We start from the raw sequence: 12,784 nt of genomic DNA, 5'->3' as shown, positions 1-12,784 counted from the left end.
CGTCCCAGCCCGGGGCCCTAACAGCGGCAGGCAGCCTGCTGCTGTGTCAGTGGGAATCCTGGCCCCAACACACTGACATTGGCTCTGGGTGTGCTGCAGACAGACTAGGGTCGGCTGCCCCCTGTCTACTTCCGTACTCCCCCTCGGGCCCTACCTGGGTCCTGGTCTTCTTGCTGCGTTGTAGTCATATAGTACACCATTACTGTGACTATCTGTTTGAACAGTTGTCTGGAATCCAATCAGACCTTGACTCTGTGTACAGATGAGAGGAAACAATCATCTGACTGAGGTTTGGTTTTGATTTTTTTTCCTTTGGTGGGATTTGCTCCCCAGATATAACCTTTTCCACTCAGTAGCTTGCAAAAAGGTCCCTGACATGAGGTTCGTTTTTGTTTAGATCTGCGTCTGAGAACTATCTTTATTCACTGAATTATTTGGAGGAAAGGTACAGAAATTCATAGATTCCAAAGCCAGAAGAGACCATTGTGATCATGTAGTCTGACCTCCTATATAACATAAGACGTAGGACTCCTTCAAAATAATTCCTGAACTGATGATATAATATTCCTTTCCAAGTCATTAATAAACTGTTAAATAGTGTGGAGCCAAGAACAATGCCTGCAGGACCCCACTAGAAACACATCTGATCAATGATGATTCCCAGTTTACATTTACATTTGGAGACCTATAAGTTACCCAGCTTTTAACATGGCACACATTAAGTAGATTAATTTCATGTCTTTCTAGATTTTTAATCAAAATGTCATGGTAGTGAGTCAAACACCTTACAGAAGTTTGATACGTCAACACTATTACCTTTATCAGTCACACTTTTTATCTCATCACAAAATACCAAGTTAGTTTGACAGGATCTGTTTTCCGTAAACCTATGTTGATCGGCATTAATTATATTCCTTCTTTCTTAATTGAGTCCTGGATCATTCGCTTCATTGTCTTGCCTGGGATTGAGTTCAGACTGACGGGCCTATAATCATCTAGGTCATCCTGTTTACCCTTTTTAAAATATTGGCACGTTAGTTTTTTTCTAGCCTTCTGGAACTTCCAGAGTTTTATTGAAAACTTGGATGAAAGTTACTGGGACCTGCTGATTTAAATAGTAGCCACTGTTTAACGTCTTCCTGAGATGCTAGTGGAATGGAAAGAGTGTTGTTATAATGATATGACTATGTCATCTGTCGTCCCCCGCCCCTCCAAACTACAGAACAGAAATATTTATTGAACACTTTGCCTTTTCCTCATTATTATTGATAATTCTACCATTTCCAGCTAGCAATGGACCATTGTTAGTCACCTCCTACAAAGAGGCCTAGCTTTCTGCTTCTTTTGAAACAATGGTCTTAGCCTTCCTTCAAGTTTGTTATGACACGATTGGATCTGTCAGAATGTGTAGCCGTGTAAATGCTTATATGGTGTTCATTGCTGTAGTAAGTGTAACCCCTTTGGGGTTTAGAGAGCATGGCCCCTTTAAATCTTTTTCCCAGCGGGGAGGGAGAGAGTAAGAAAAAAAGAGGGAAACTCTAGGGGGTAGCACTTGAGCTCCAGGGAGAGAGAGAGGCAATCTGCAGGCCCTTGCAAAGGAAGCAGAGAGAACCTGCCTGAAGCCTGGGAAGGACAGGGCGGCTAATTGAGGACACCCCAGGACAAGAGCCAGGAGGAGCACTGTGCCAGAGAGGAATCACCCGAGGACAGGCCGGAGCTGGATCCAGTATCAGGCTGCCTAGAGCTGCATGAGTGCTGCATGAATGCTGGGGCTTGTGACTCTGCATTGGGAACAAGGAGGGAGGCTGCTAGATAGTTAGGTGGGGAGGTGGTCGCTCTTTGTGACTTTGCAGAGAGTGGCAGAAGAGGGCACCAGAGGGGTTTGTTGGGGAGAGTTCGCTGGTGCCGAAGACAACCAGGAGCACCCAAGACTCACCACTGGACTGGAACTTTGCTCAGGCCTCCTGAACTCTTTGTGCAGACACATTGCTCAGTGTCTGCCCTTCCAGACTGTGCTACCTCTGAGCCTGTGGGGCCTTGGTTTGGATGCAACCCTGTTTTACCCTCCCCTATATTTCCCCTTGTTGTTTTTCTCCTCTCCTCCCTCTGTAAATAAATATTTCCCTTGTTATATCCAATGTATTTTTCCTGTGGATGTATGTGTTCACTCTGGGGGGGTTGGAACAGGTGCCCCTGGGGTGGAAGCGATTTCTCCTGCTGCATTCCTGCACACGCCTTCTCTTGGCCAGAACTGCCTGCAGAGCAGACTCCATCTTGTCCACGAGGGCGCTCAGGTTACACTTGGTGGCCTGTACGGGGACTTTGCAGTACGCAACCCCCCGCACCCCTCTCACATTGTGCACCCTGGGCTCTTTTTCACAGAGCAAAGAAACTCCTGAGTGACTTTCATCTTAGTTTAAAAAAAAAAAAATGAAGAGAAGATTATTAGAAGACCTGTGCCGAGGGGCACGAATCCCAGTAACCAAAGCTGTGCTGGTGGTGGGGTTTTCAGAAGAGATGGAACCAAATGAAATTGAGGAGAGCCTAGATGCTGCTGAAATACTGGGGAGGGTAAAGGTCCACACTCATATTTACAACTGCAAAGTGAAGGGCATGGTAGCACTATGTACTTACTCCAAGGAAGCAGATCTTGATAAAGTGCCCAAAGAGGTGCAAGAAGAAGGTATTCCCTGGACAATTCTGGGGGCAGAGCAGTCCCTTCCTAGTGTGCCTGTGTCACTTGAGGTGGATTCTTTAGTGCAGAAATTGCAAGCTCTGGTGGTGGATGAGAAGCGGACAAGAGAAGAATTAATTTTGGCATAAGGAGGGGCTCCAACACCTGCAGCACCCAGCCTTGTGGGATGGGCCGAAGAGCTGGGAAATGCTCTCAAAGAAGCACTGAAGCCGGTATGAAAATGCTCCATACAAGCGGTTACGTTCATTCTCGGGGGTGTCACCTGTACCCTTAGGGGAGGATGATTATGAGATCTGAAGGGATTTTACAGTGCCACTTGTCCAAGAATGGAAATGCTCTGATGCTGAGAAGCAGAAACATGTGCTTGAGAGTCTGAGGGGACCTGCCATGCGAATTATCTGAGCCCTGTAAGACTCACAACCAGCTGCCACAGTGCAAGACTATTTAACCACTCTTGGGAGTGTCTATGGTACTACTGATAGCAGTGAAGATCTGTATTATCGTTTCTGCAATACCTGTCAGGAGCCCCACGAATGATCATTGGATTTTATCAGGAGACTAGAGGATTTGCTACAGCAGGTAGTACGGAAGGAGGGCATCCCCACCAAGCGCATTAATTTCGCGAGGTTGGACCAAATCCTTTGGGGCACCTGAAGATGGGTTGATGTTGTGGCGACTGCAGCTGAGGTAGCAGGCCCAAAACCCGCTCCCATTCGAGAGAGATGTGAAAAGGAGGGACGATCGTTGCAAGTGGATGCAGTGGTGCAGCCGAAGATGGCAGGGAGTCGCACCACCACAGTGCTTGGAGAGATGGAAGACGCCCTGTCAGTGGCAGCAGCACTGAGAGATTTGACCCGAGAAGTGGCCATGATGAAGGCTCAGGGACATACTGTTCCATCCTCAAGAGGAGAGAGTAGCAGGAGGGGTGATAGCTAGCGAGAAGGTTTCTGTTATAACTGTGGAAGAGATGGTCACTATGCCTTGGACTGCCAAAAAAAGACAGATCATGCAAGGGTATCTCAGAGATTGCAGCAGACCATTAGGAAGCTTCAGGGAAACACCAACAGGGCTTGGGGAAGGAGCAGCCCAAGACCCTGAAATTCCAAGGGTCCCCAGAAAAAAACACAACCAGGAGTTACATACGTGAGCATCTAACAAAGGTTATTGAAGTGATAATAAGTATGTGGCTTAATTTTGCTCCTACTGTCAGAAGTGCACTTCCTTTATTTAGATAATGTGAGGATTTACTTATCCAATAACAGAGCTCATTTCATTTGAGATCCTGGTTTCCCACTGGATAGTGTATACATTCAGGCCTGGTCTGCGCTTCAATTAGATCAACCTAACTATGTCTTTCAGGGCTGTGAAAAACTTCGTTTCCTGAGTGCCCTAGTTAGGTCTACCTAATCCCTGGTGTAGACACTGCTCATACGACAGAAGAATTCTTCCTGTGACCTAGCTATTGCCCCTCAGCAAGACTGATGGAAAAACCCCTTCTGTTGATGTGGGAAGTGTCTATACTACAGTCGTTCAGACGTTCTCAGATGGTACAGTGAGGGACTTCATATAAGAAATGAGACTGAGGAATCTGCTCTGCAAGGTAATGATGCTACTATGCTGACATGTTTTTCCTTTTTGTGTTTTATTTCTCTTGGTCTGATTCTGTTCTCACACCAGTTTTACTCCTTTGGCTTCAGTGAAGTTACTCCTGATTTCTGCTCATGCAAATAAGAGGAGAATTTGGCCCGAAGGTTGTGGAAGGAAGAACTTCTAGCCATAAATGCAACCAAAACACAGAGATGCTATGTAAGTCCATGTTAGCCATCCTGGGAGACTGTTCGTTTCAGATCAAGATAGTTACGTTAGCTTTAAAAAAACTTAGTCTTGGGAACTGATGTAGGCATTTGTGAGAAGACTCATTCCAATGAGTCTCAGCTATGATTAGTTGCCTCAGTTTGGAAAAGAAGCCAAGCAGCTAACCTAGATCAGTGACTCTAAGGGTATGTCTACACTACGGGATTGTTCCGATTTTACAGAAACCGTTTTTTTTAAAACAGATGTATAAAGTTGAGTGCATGCGGCCACACTAAGCATAATAATTCGGTGGTGTGTGTCCATGTACCGAGGCTAGCATCAATTTCCTGAGCGTTGTACTGTGGGTAGCTATCCCATAGTTCCCGCAGTCTCCCCTGCCCATTGGAATGCTGGGTTGAGACCCCAGTGCCTGATGGGGCAAAAAACATTGCCGCTGGTGCTTCTGGGTACAGCCTCACCCCTCCCTCCATGAAAGCAGCAACAGCCAACCGTTTCGCGCCTTTTTTCCTGGGTGAACTGTGCAGGTGCCATTCCACGGCAAGCATGGACCCTGCTGAGCTCAAGACAGCAATCATGGACGTTTTAAATGCCTCGCGCATTCTCGTACAGTCAGTGCTGAACCGGGACCTGCAAAGCCAGGTGAGGAGACGGTGGCTATGGCAGAGTGGCGACAAGAGTGATGAGGACATGGACACAGAATTCTATCAAACTTCGGGCACCTGTGCTTTGAAGATCCTGCTGGTAATGGGACAGGTTCTAGCCATTGAACTCTGATTTTGGGCCCGGGAAACAAGCACAGACTGCTGGGACTACATAGTGCTGCAGGTGTGGGACGATTCCCAGCGTCTGAGAAACTTTCACATGCATAAGGGCACTTTCATGGAACTTTGTGACTTGCTTTTCCCTGCCTTGGAGCGACAGAATACCAAGATGAGAGCAGCCCTCACAGTGGAGAAGCGAATGGCAATAGCCCTCTGGAAGCTTGCAACGCCAGACACCTACCGGTCAGTCGGGAATCAATTTGGAGTGGGAAAATCTACTGTGGGGGCTGCTGTGATGCAAGAGGCCAAAGCAGTCATTAAGCTGCTGCTACGAAAGGTAGTGACTCTGGGAAATGTGCAGGTCATAGTGGATTGCTTTGCTGCAATGGGATTCCCTAACAGTGGTGGGGCGATAGATGGAACCCATATCCCTATCTTGGCACCAGAGCACCAGGGCACCCAGTACATAAACCGCAAGGGGTACTTTTCAATGGTGCTGCAAGCGGTGGTGGATCACAAGTGACGTTTCACCAACATCCACGTGGGATGGCCAGGAAGGGTTCATGACGTTTGTGTCTTCAGGAACACTGCTCTGTTTAAACGGCCGCAGCAAGGGAATTACTTTCCAGACCAGAAATTAACAGTTGGGGATGTTGACATGCCTGTAGTTATCCTGGGGGACCCAGCCTACCCCTTGATGTCATGGCTCATGAAGCCATACATCGGCAGCCTGGACAGTAGTCAGGAGCTGTTCATCTACAGGCTGAGCAAGTGCAGAATGATTGTAGAATGTGCATTTGGCCGTTTAAAGGCGCGCTGGCGCACTTACTGTCTTGCTCAGATCTCAGCCAAACCAATGTCCCCTTTGTTGTTGCTGCTTGCTGTGTGCTCCACAATCTCTGTGAGATTAAGGGAGAAACCTTTATGGTGGGGTGGGAGGCTGAGGCAAATCACGTGGCCGGTGATTACGCACAGCCAGACACCAGGACAGTCAGAAGAGCACACCAGGAAGCGGTGTGCATTAGAGAAGCTTTGAAAACCAGTTTCATCACGGGCCAGGGTACAGTGTGACTGTTGTGTTTGTTTCTCCTTGATGAAACTTCCCCCTCCTCGCTGATTGACTCACAGCTTGCTTTCTAAGGAAATAGTCACTCTCGTTTAAAAATCATGTATTCTCTATTACTTAATTAGAAAAAGAGGGAGAGAACTGACAAGGTAGCCTGAGTGGGGTTTAGGAAGAGGATAGTAGGGAAGGAAAAGGCTACTAAAAAAATTTCATAATAATGAGAGCCTTATCATTGGGCTGTCCACTGGGGTGGAGTGGGTGGGTGCATGGAGCCTACCCCCACGAGTTCTTACTCATCTGGCGGGTGAGAAGGCTAAGGCACATGGTGAGGGGGGAGGGTGGTTATACAGGGGCTGCAGTGGCACTCTGTGATCCTGCTGCCGTTCCTGAAGCTCCACCAAACGCCAGAGCATGTCAGTTTGATCACGCAGCAGCCCCAGAGTTGCATTCCACCACCACTGATCTTCGTGCCGCCACCTCTCATCTTGAGCATCTCTCCCCTCCTGTCCTCACGTTGGTCCCTTCTGTCCTCACGGTCACTGGCATCTTTCCTGTACTTTGCTACCACGTCCTTCCACTCATTCAGATGAGCTCTTTCATTGCTGGGTCACTTCCATGATTTCCGAAAACATTTTTTCTGCGTCTTTTTTTTGCCGCCTTATCTGAGATAGCCTTCGGACGGAGTAGGGAGGCTTGAAAAATTTGCAGCTGCATGAGGGAGGGAAAAAGGAGAGAGAAGTATTTAAAAAGATACATTTTACAGAGAACAATGGTCATACTCTTTCACGGTGAACAACACTATTCACCTTACATAGCACATGTGTTTTCACTACAAGGTCTGCATTTTGCATCTTAATATTGAGTGCCTGCGGCTTTGGTGTTACAGATCACAGACGCAGGTCCCGGCAGCAGAATTCGGCTTGCATGCGGCCATGGTAAGCCATTGTCTTTTGGCTTCTGCAGCCCTTCATATATCAATAGCAGCGCCCTCCTTTCCCAAATAGCAAGCAAAGCCCGTGAGTGCTGCTTCTTTCCTGTTAACGTGCAGCAGCAGAAACCACCCCGTGGCTCCTATTATCATGGAAGATCACTGCTAAACACCCCCCTTTCCTCCCCCCACCCATTGCGTGGCTGGTATCATGGAAGATCACTGCTAAAACTCCCCCCTTCCCCCACCGTGTGGCTGGTAGCAGGGAAGATCCCTGCTAGCCAAATGCGTGAAAAGCTCGTCGCCCCCCCCCCCTCCTTTCCCCCCTGCTTGGCTACATGCAGGGAAGGATTTCTTTTAAGCCACAGGCAAACAGCCCAGTAGGAATGGGCATCTCTGTCCCTTACTTAAATTCCTGAATTTCAACCAGGTTACCATGAACAATATCACTCTCCTGAGGATAACACAGCAAGATAAAGAACGGATATTGCTTGAACGCCAGCAATCACCGGGACCATATGCAGCTAGGCTTTGTCATGCAATGATACCAGCTTACTTGCTACATTCATGACATGGTCAAGTGTCCTGCCATGGAGGACGGAATAAAGCAGCGCTGCCCAGAAACCTTCTGCAAAGGCTTTTGGAGTACCTCCAGGAGAGCTTCATGGTGATGCCCCTGGAGGATTTCCGCTCCATTCCCAGACATGTTAACAGACTTTTCCAGTAACTGTACTGGCCGCGAATGCATCCCAAGTCCTCAGGGCAAATTAATCATTAAAAAAATGCTTGCTTTTAAACCATGTCTTATATTTACAATGTACACTCACCAGAGGTCCCTTCCATGGCTTCATTGTCTGGGATAGTTGCTTGGGAGGGCTGGAAGGGTAATTCCGTCAGGGTGAGAAAAAGTTCCTGGCTGTTGGGGATAACGGAGTGCTGTGTGCTCTCTACAAGCTCGTAGTTCTTCTTCCTCCTCATCTTCCCTGTCCACAGAATTCTCAGGCATGGCTGAGATTACTACCCCCACCTCAGAATCCACGGACAGGGGTGGGGTAGTGGTGGCGGACCCCCCTAGAATTGCATGCAGCTCAGCATAGAAGTGGCATGTTTGAGCCCTGCCCCGGACTTTTCGTTTGCTTCTTTGGTTTTTTGGTAGGCTTGTCTGAGCTCCTTAACTTTCACACGGCACTGCACTGAGTCCCTGGTGTGGCCTCTTTGCATCATGGCCTTGGAAATTTTTTCAAATGTTTTTTCATTTCGTCTTTTGGAACGGAGTTCTGTTAGCACGGAATTCTCTCCCCATAAAACGATCAGATCCAGTACCTCCCGTGCAGTCCATGCTGGAGCTCTTTTTTCGATTCTCAGGAGACTGCATTGTTACCTGATGTCACCTGTGCTGATGATCTCTCCACGCTGGACGAACAGGAAATGAAATTCAAAAGTTCACGGGGCTTTTCCTGTCTACCTGGCCAGTGCATCCGACTCCAGATTGCTGTCCAGAGTGGTCAAAATGGTGCACTGTGGGATAGCTCCCGGAGGGCAATACCATCGAATTGCGGCCACACTAACCCTAATCCGACATGGCACTACCGATTTGACTGCTACTCCCCTCGTTGGGGAGGAGTACAGAAATCGGTTTTACGAGCCCTTTATATCGATATAAAGGGCTTCGTTGTGTGGATGGGTGCAGGGTTGAATCAGTTTAACGCTGCTAAATTTGGTTTAAATGCGTAGTGTAGACCAGGCCATAGATGTCAAAAATACTGTTTACAGGCTTACAAGACACTGAATTGCTGTACTTCATTTCAGCAACCCTTTTCTACTGTTTCCCAAAAGCTAGGTGGGCCTCAAACTGCCAATATAATTTTCTGAAGGAAGATTCTCAGTAAGTGGAGGAATGAATGGGCATTTGTATAGAGACCCTGCAATTGAAAAAAGTGGATGTTGTGGTATACACAGTAGAAATTTATTTGTGGGATTCTGCAGTAGATAATATGACTGACTGCCTTGAATACTGCATACAATTCTGGGCACCCATCCCAAAAAAGATAGATTAGAATTGGAAAAGTTATGGACAGGGCGGGTGCAAGGATGTTTCGCGCCTTAGGTGAAACTTCCACCTTGCGCCCCCACCCCCAGCTCTGTGGCAGCTCTTTGCCCCCTCCTCCGCCCTGAGGATCCGTCCCTCGCCAACAGCTGCCCCCTCTGCCCTGAGGCGCCTCTCCCCAGACGGCAGGTCCCCCCGGCCCAGGGAGCCATGCGGCAGCTCCCTGCCCCAGCTCACCTCTGCTCTGTCTCCTCCCTGAGCACGGTGTCGCCACTCCACTTCTTCTGCCTCCCAGGCTTGCGGCGCCAATCAGCTGTTTGGGGCTGCAAGCCTGGGAGGGAGAGAAGCAGAGCGGGGTGGCATGCTCAGGGGAGGAGGCGGAGCAGAGATGAGCTGGGGTGGGGAGCAGTTCCCTGGAGTGCCGTGCCCCCCCCTTACTTGCTGCAGGCAGCCCTCCCCGCACCCCCCTGCCCCAGGTCCTTCCACCTAAATGCCGATGACGACCGGGGCGGCCGAAGATCCAGTCGCCGCCAAAGGACCCGAAGTGCCGCCCCCCAAATGGTAGTGCCCTAGGCGACCGCCTAGGTCACCTAATGGGTTGCTGCGGCCCTGGTTATGGAGAAGGGCAACAAAAATGATTCAGGGTATGGAACATCTTAATGAGGGTGGGGCTGATAATGGAAGAAGTGTTAGTATTATGGCCTATTTCCTGTGGAATTTAAAAAATATAGTATTTTTTAGGGTTTTTTTAAACCATCCAGTAGAACTGGATAGATTACGTACTGGTTGTAGTGGTTTGTGGGATTGTTATTCTCTAGAAGTGAAATCCTGGCCTTGATGAAATCAGTACGTGTTTCCCCTTTCACTTCAATTGAGCCAGGATGTCACCAGAGGTTTTTGGAGGAACTTTTATAGAACTCTGATTCAAGCCCATTGAAATACTGTGGGACTTTCCGAGAGGGGAAACTTTTTAAAAAATATTTAATGTCACTAAAAAACATTTTCATTTCTTTTGTTTTCCGCCTCCTTCCTGCCCCCATTTTAGGACAGGGCTGGATGCAGGCTAGGCTTTGAAATGGTCAATCTGTGTATGTACTAAAAGTACAAGAAAAGTTGCAAAGAAATACATCATTGTTTCGGTATTAAATTATGGATGGAAATATTGTGTGGGAAGAAAATCAGTGTAGTTGCAATGTTTTGGTGAATCTTGAGTGAATTTAGACAAACATACAGGTTGAGAATTTCGCTTGTCTCATATCTTAATAGCTAAGTAACTCATCTTAAAGAAAACATTTTTTTTTATGTGCTGATATATAACTGTTTAGCATAGTTTTTTTTTTTGTTTTTTTTTTTGCCAAGTAATTGTCTAGTTGCAGTGGCTTGTTTTTGTTTTATTTTAAAAGCCTTTCATCCCCCAAAGGAAACATTTAAATTTGTAAACTTTGCTGTGCCAAGAGCTGGTAGAATTCTGTTTATAATCTTATTGGGAGTGCTTGTGGCTTTTGAACTTTTGGCTGCCCAGCAGAGAAACAGGAAAGGAGCTGTCACAAGGAGACAAATCACATGGAAGCTTCGGTACAGTACTTGCTCCCAGCAACTGGAGACAAATGGGAAGATTTTTCAGACTACCCCTCCTGTCCCAATGAAATGTTTTTACTTATTTATTTATGTGCTCATTTTATGCAGATGGTGACTTGCAGATCAAGTCACCATAAGTTTAGCTGAAGTAGGAGCAGGAAGTAGTTTTGTTAGCCCTGAAAGTTCGTCACAAAGAATATCTTTCCTGTTGCATCATCACAAGTTAGAAAAGCAGTAGGTTTGTATGATGCATGTCTGTCTTCTACGTAAAATTTTCTTAAGACAGAGGCATTCTGTTTTTAGAGAATATTGGCAATAAATCTAAACGGACACTCTGGAAAAACCTGGATCTGGCTCTTTTTGTTGTCCTCAAACTGATATCTCCCCCCCCCCCCCCCGCAAAAATAAAATAAAAATCAGTGGTGGGATTAAAATGCAAGAAAACCCACCACATTGATTCTAAACTGGCTGGAAAGGAGTACGTGTCATGAATATTGACGGAACTCTGTATTCAACTGTCACGTCTTCTGTGATTGCCATAATTTTTTCCACAATTTTAACACAACCATTGTGCTCCTCTTCCGCAAATATAGATTTGGTGTCAAAATCTGGATCATCAGTTTTCTATGCTAGAATAAAAGGAAAGATTATGTTCTAGCAGTAATGTTTCAGTTTCTGCCTGTTTTGACTCTGTTTATGACCTTTTGTTGTCTGGGATCACTTTAAACAATAGGCTCCATAGCTTGTCTGAATTGTCATTCAATTTTGACCATCTGTAGTTTCAGCTTTTTTTTTTTTTTTTTTTTTTTGATAGGTCTAGTCAAAATTTGAAGAATGGGGGGGAAGTTCTACTTTTTTTTTTTTTAATGGTCTTAATTAGATGAAGCAGTGTTGCCAGTCCCAAGCACTGAAAAACCATTACATTAACTTAGAAATAACAAGATCTAATAAATAAATAAATAATTGCTGCCTTGTTTTTGAGCGTTTAGAATCCTCTTTCAAGCTTTTCTCAACAACCACACAAAACTTACTCTCTAAACTGAAAGCTGAAATTTTCACATGATCATGTGACTCCAGGAACCTGGGCTTTAATAAAAATACCAAATATTGGTAGTCAGGCGATAAGATTGGCAGTACTAAAGCCATACTTTTGGGACTGCAATACAGGCAATAATCTGTCAAATATACTGGAAACTTTCTTCAGTCATTTGTAAATATAGTGCCTCTCCGCAGAGCCGTTTGTTATTGTAAAATATTTGCTGTGTTGTCATCGGAGTTGTTTTGGTAAGTGCAGTCTTCAACCTTAGTTGGATGCAAATCTAAAGAGAGACTCTACTAGAGGATTCCATCAAGGATCACTGGGAGGTTGAGTTATCTACCTTCCTCTTCCTGTCAGTTAACCATGAGGCAGCTGATACTGGTTGACAAATTTTTCACCATCAGTGTTATTTAGGACTCTAAAATGGCAACTAATTTCCTAACAAACTTTAAATTTGAATACATGTAAGATTTCAGTTAATTAAACCTGAGAAGTTATTACATATTTTCAGGAATGAAAGTAAAATTGAACTCTTGGGGTACAGGGGCTGACTCTGGGTGCCTCCGTTTCTCTTCCCCCCCCCCCAAAAGGGTCAGGGCTGGGGCTCAGCATCCCCTAGTCAGCCTATCCACATTGCCTGGCCCGCGCCACTTGGGGCTCCCACCGTGATTTAAAGAGCCCTGGGCTCTTTTAAATCGCTAGTCCCAGGGCAGCTGCTTCTTTTGCCCTTGAAGTGCTTGGGGAGTGTTTTTTTCACACCCGAGCAAGAAAGTTATAGTTCTGTAAAGTGCCAGTGTAGACAAGCCCCAAATCTATCTGCAGCAGTATATCCAGGGGTGTGAAGTATTTCAGTCA

General features: G+C 46.3%; 1 protein-coding gene and 1 long non-coding RNA gene across 17 annotated transcripts in view; one reads left to right on the top strand and one right to left on the bottom strand.

Annotated features, from left to right (window-relative positions):
- FOXN3 (forkhead box N3) overlaps positions 1–12,784 on the top strand; it is a 326,921-nt gene that overhangs the window by 138,475 nt on the left and 175,662 nt on the right. The gene's annotated exons all lie outside the window — the stretch shown is intronic.
- LOC142046783 (uncharacterized) overlaps positions 6,994–12,784 on the bottom strand; it is a 31,731-nt gene continuing 25,940 nt past the window's right edge. Inside the window, exons 2-3 of the long non-coding RNA XR_012655823.1 lie at positions 9,037–9,187; positions 6,994–7,045 (exon numbers count right to left, since the gene is read on the bottom strand). This is a non-coding gene — a long non-coding RNA (uncharacterized LOC142046783). The remainder of the gene's footprint in view (positions 7,046–9,036; positions 9,188–12,784) is intronic.

This window comes from Chelonoidis abingdonii, chromosome 4 (genome assembly GCF_003597395.2).
Source record: "Chelonoidis abingdonii isolate Lonesome George chromosome 4, CheloAbing_2.0, whole genome shotgun sequence".
In the NCBI taxonomy this organism is placed as follows: domain Eukaryota; kingdom Metazoa; phylum Chordata; order Testudines; family Testudinidae; genus Chelonoidis; species Chelonoidis abingdonii.
The sequence above is the reverse complement of the archived record's forward strand: the minus strand, read 5'-3'. Positions and strand labels throughout refer to the sequence as shown.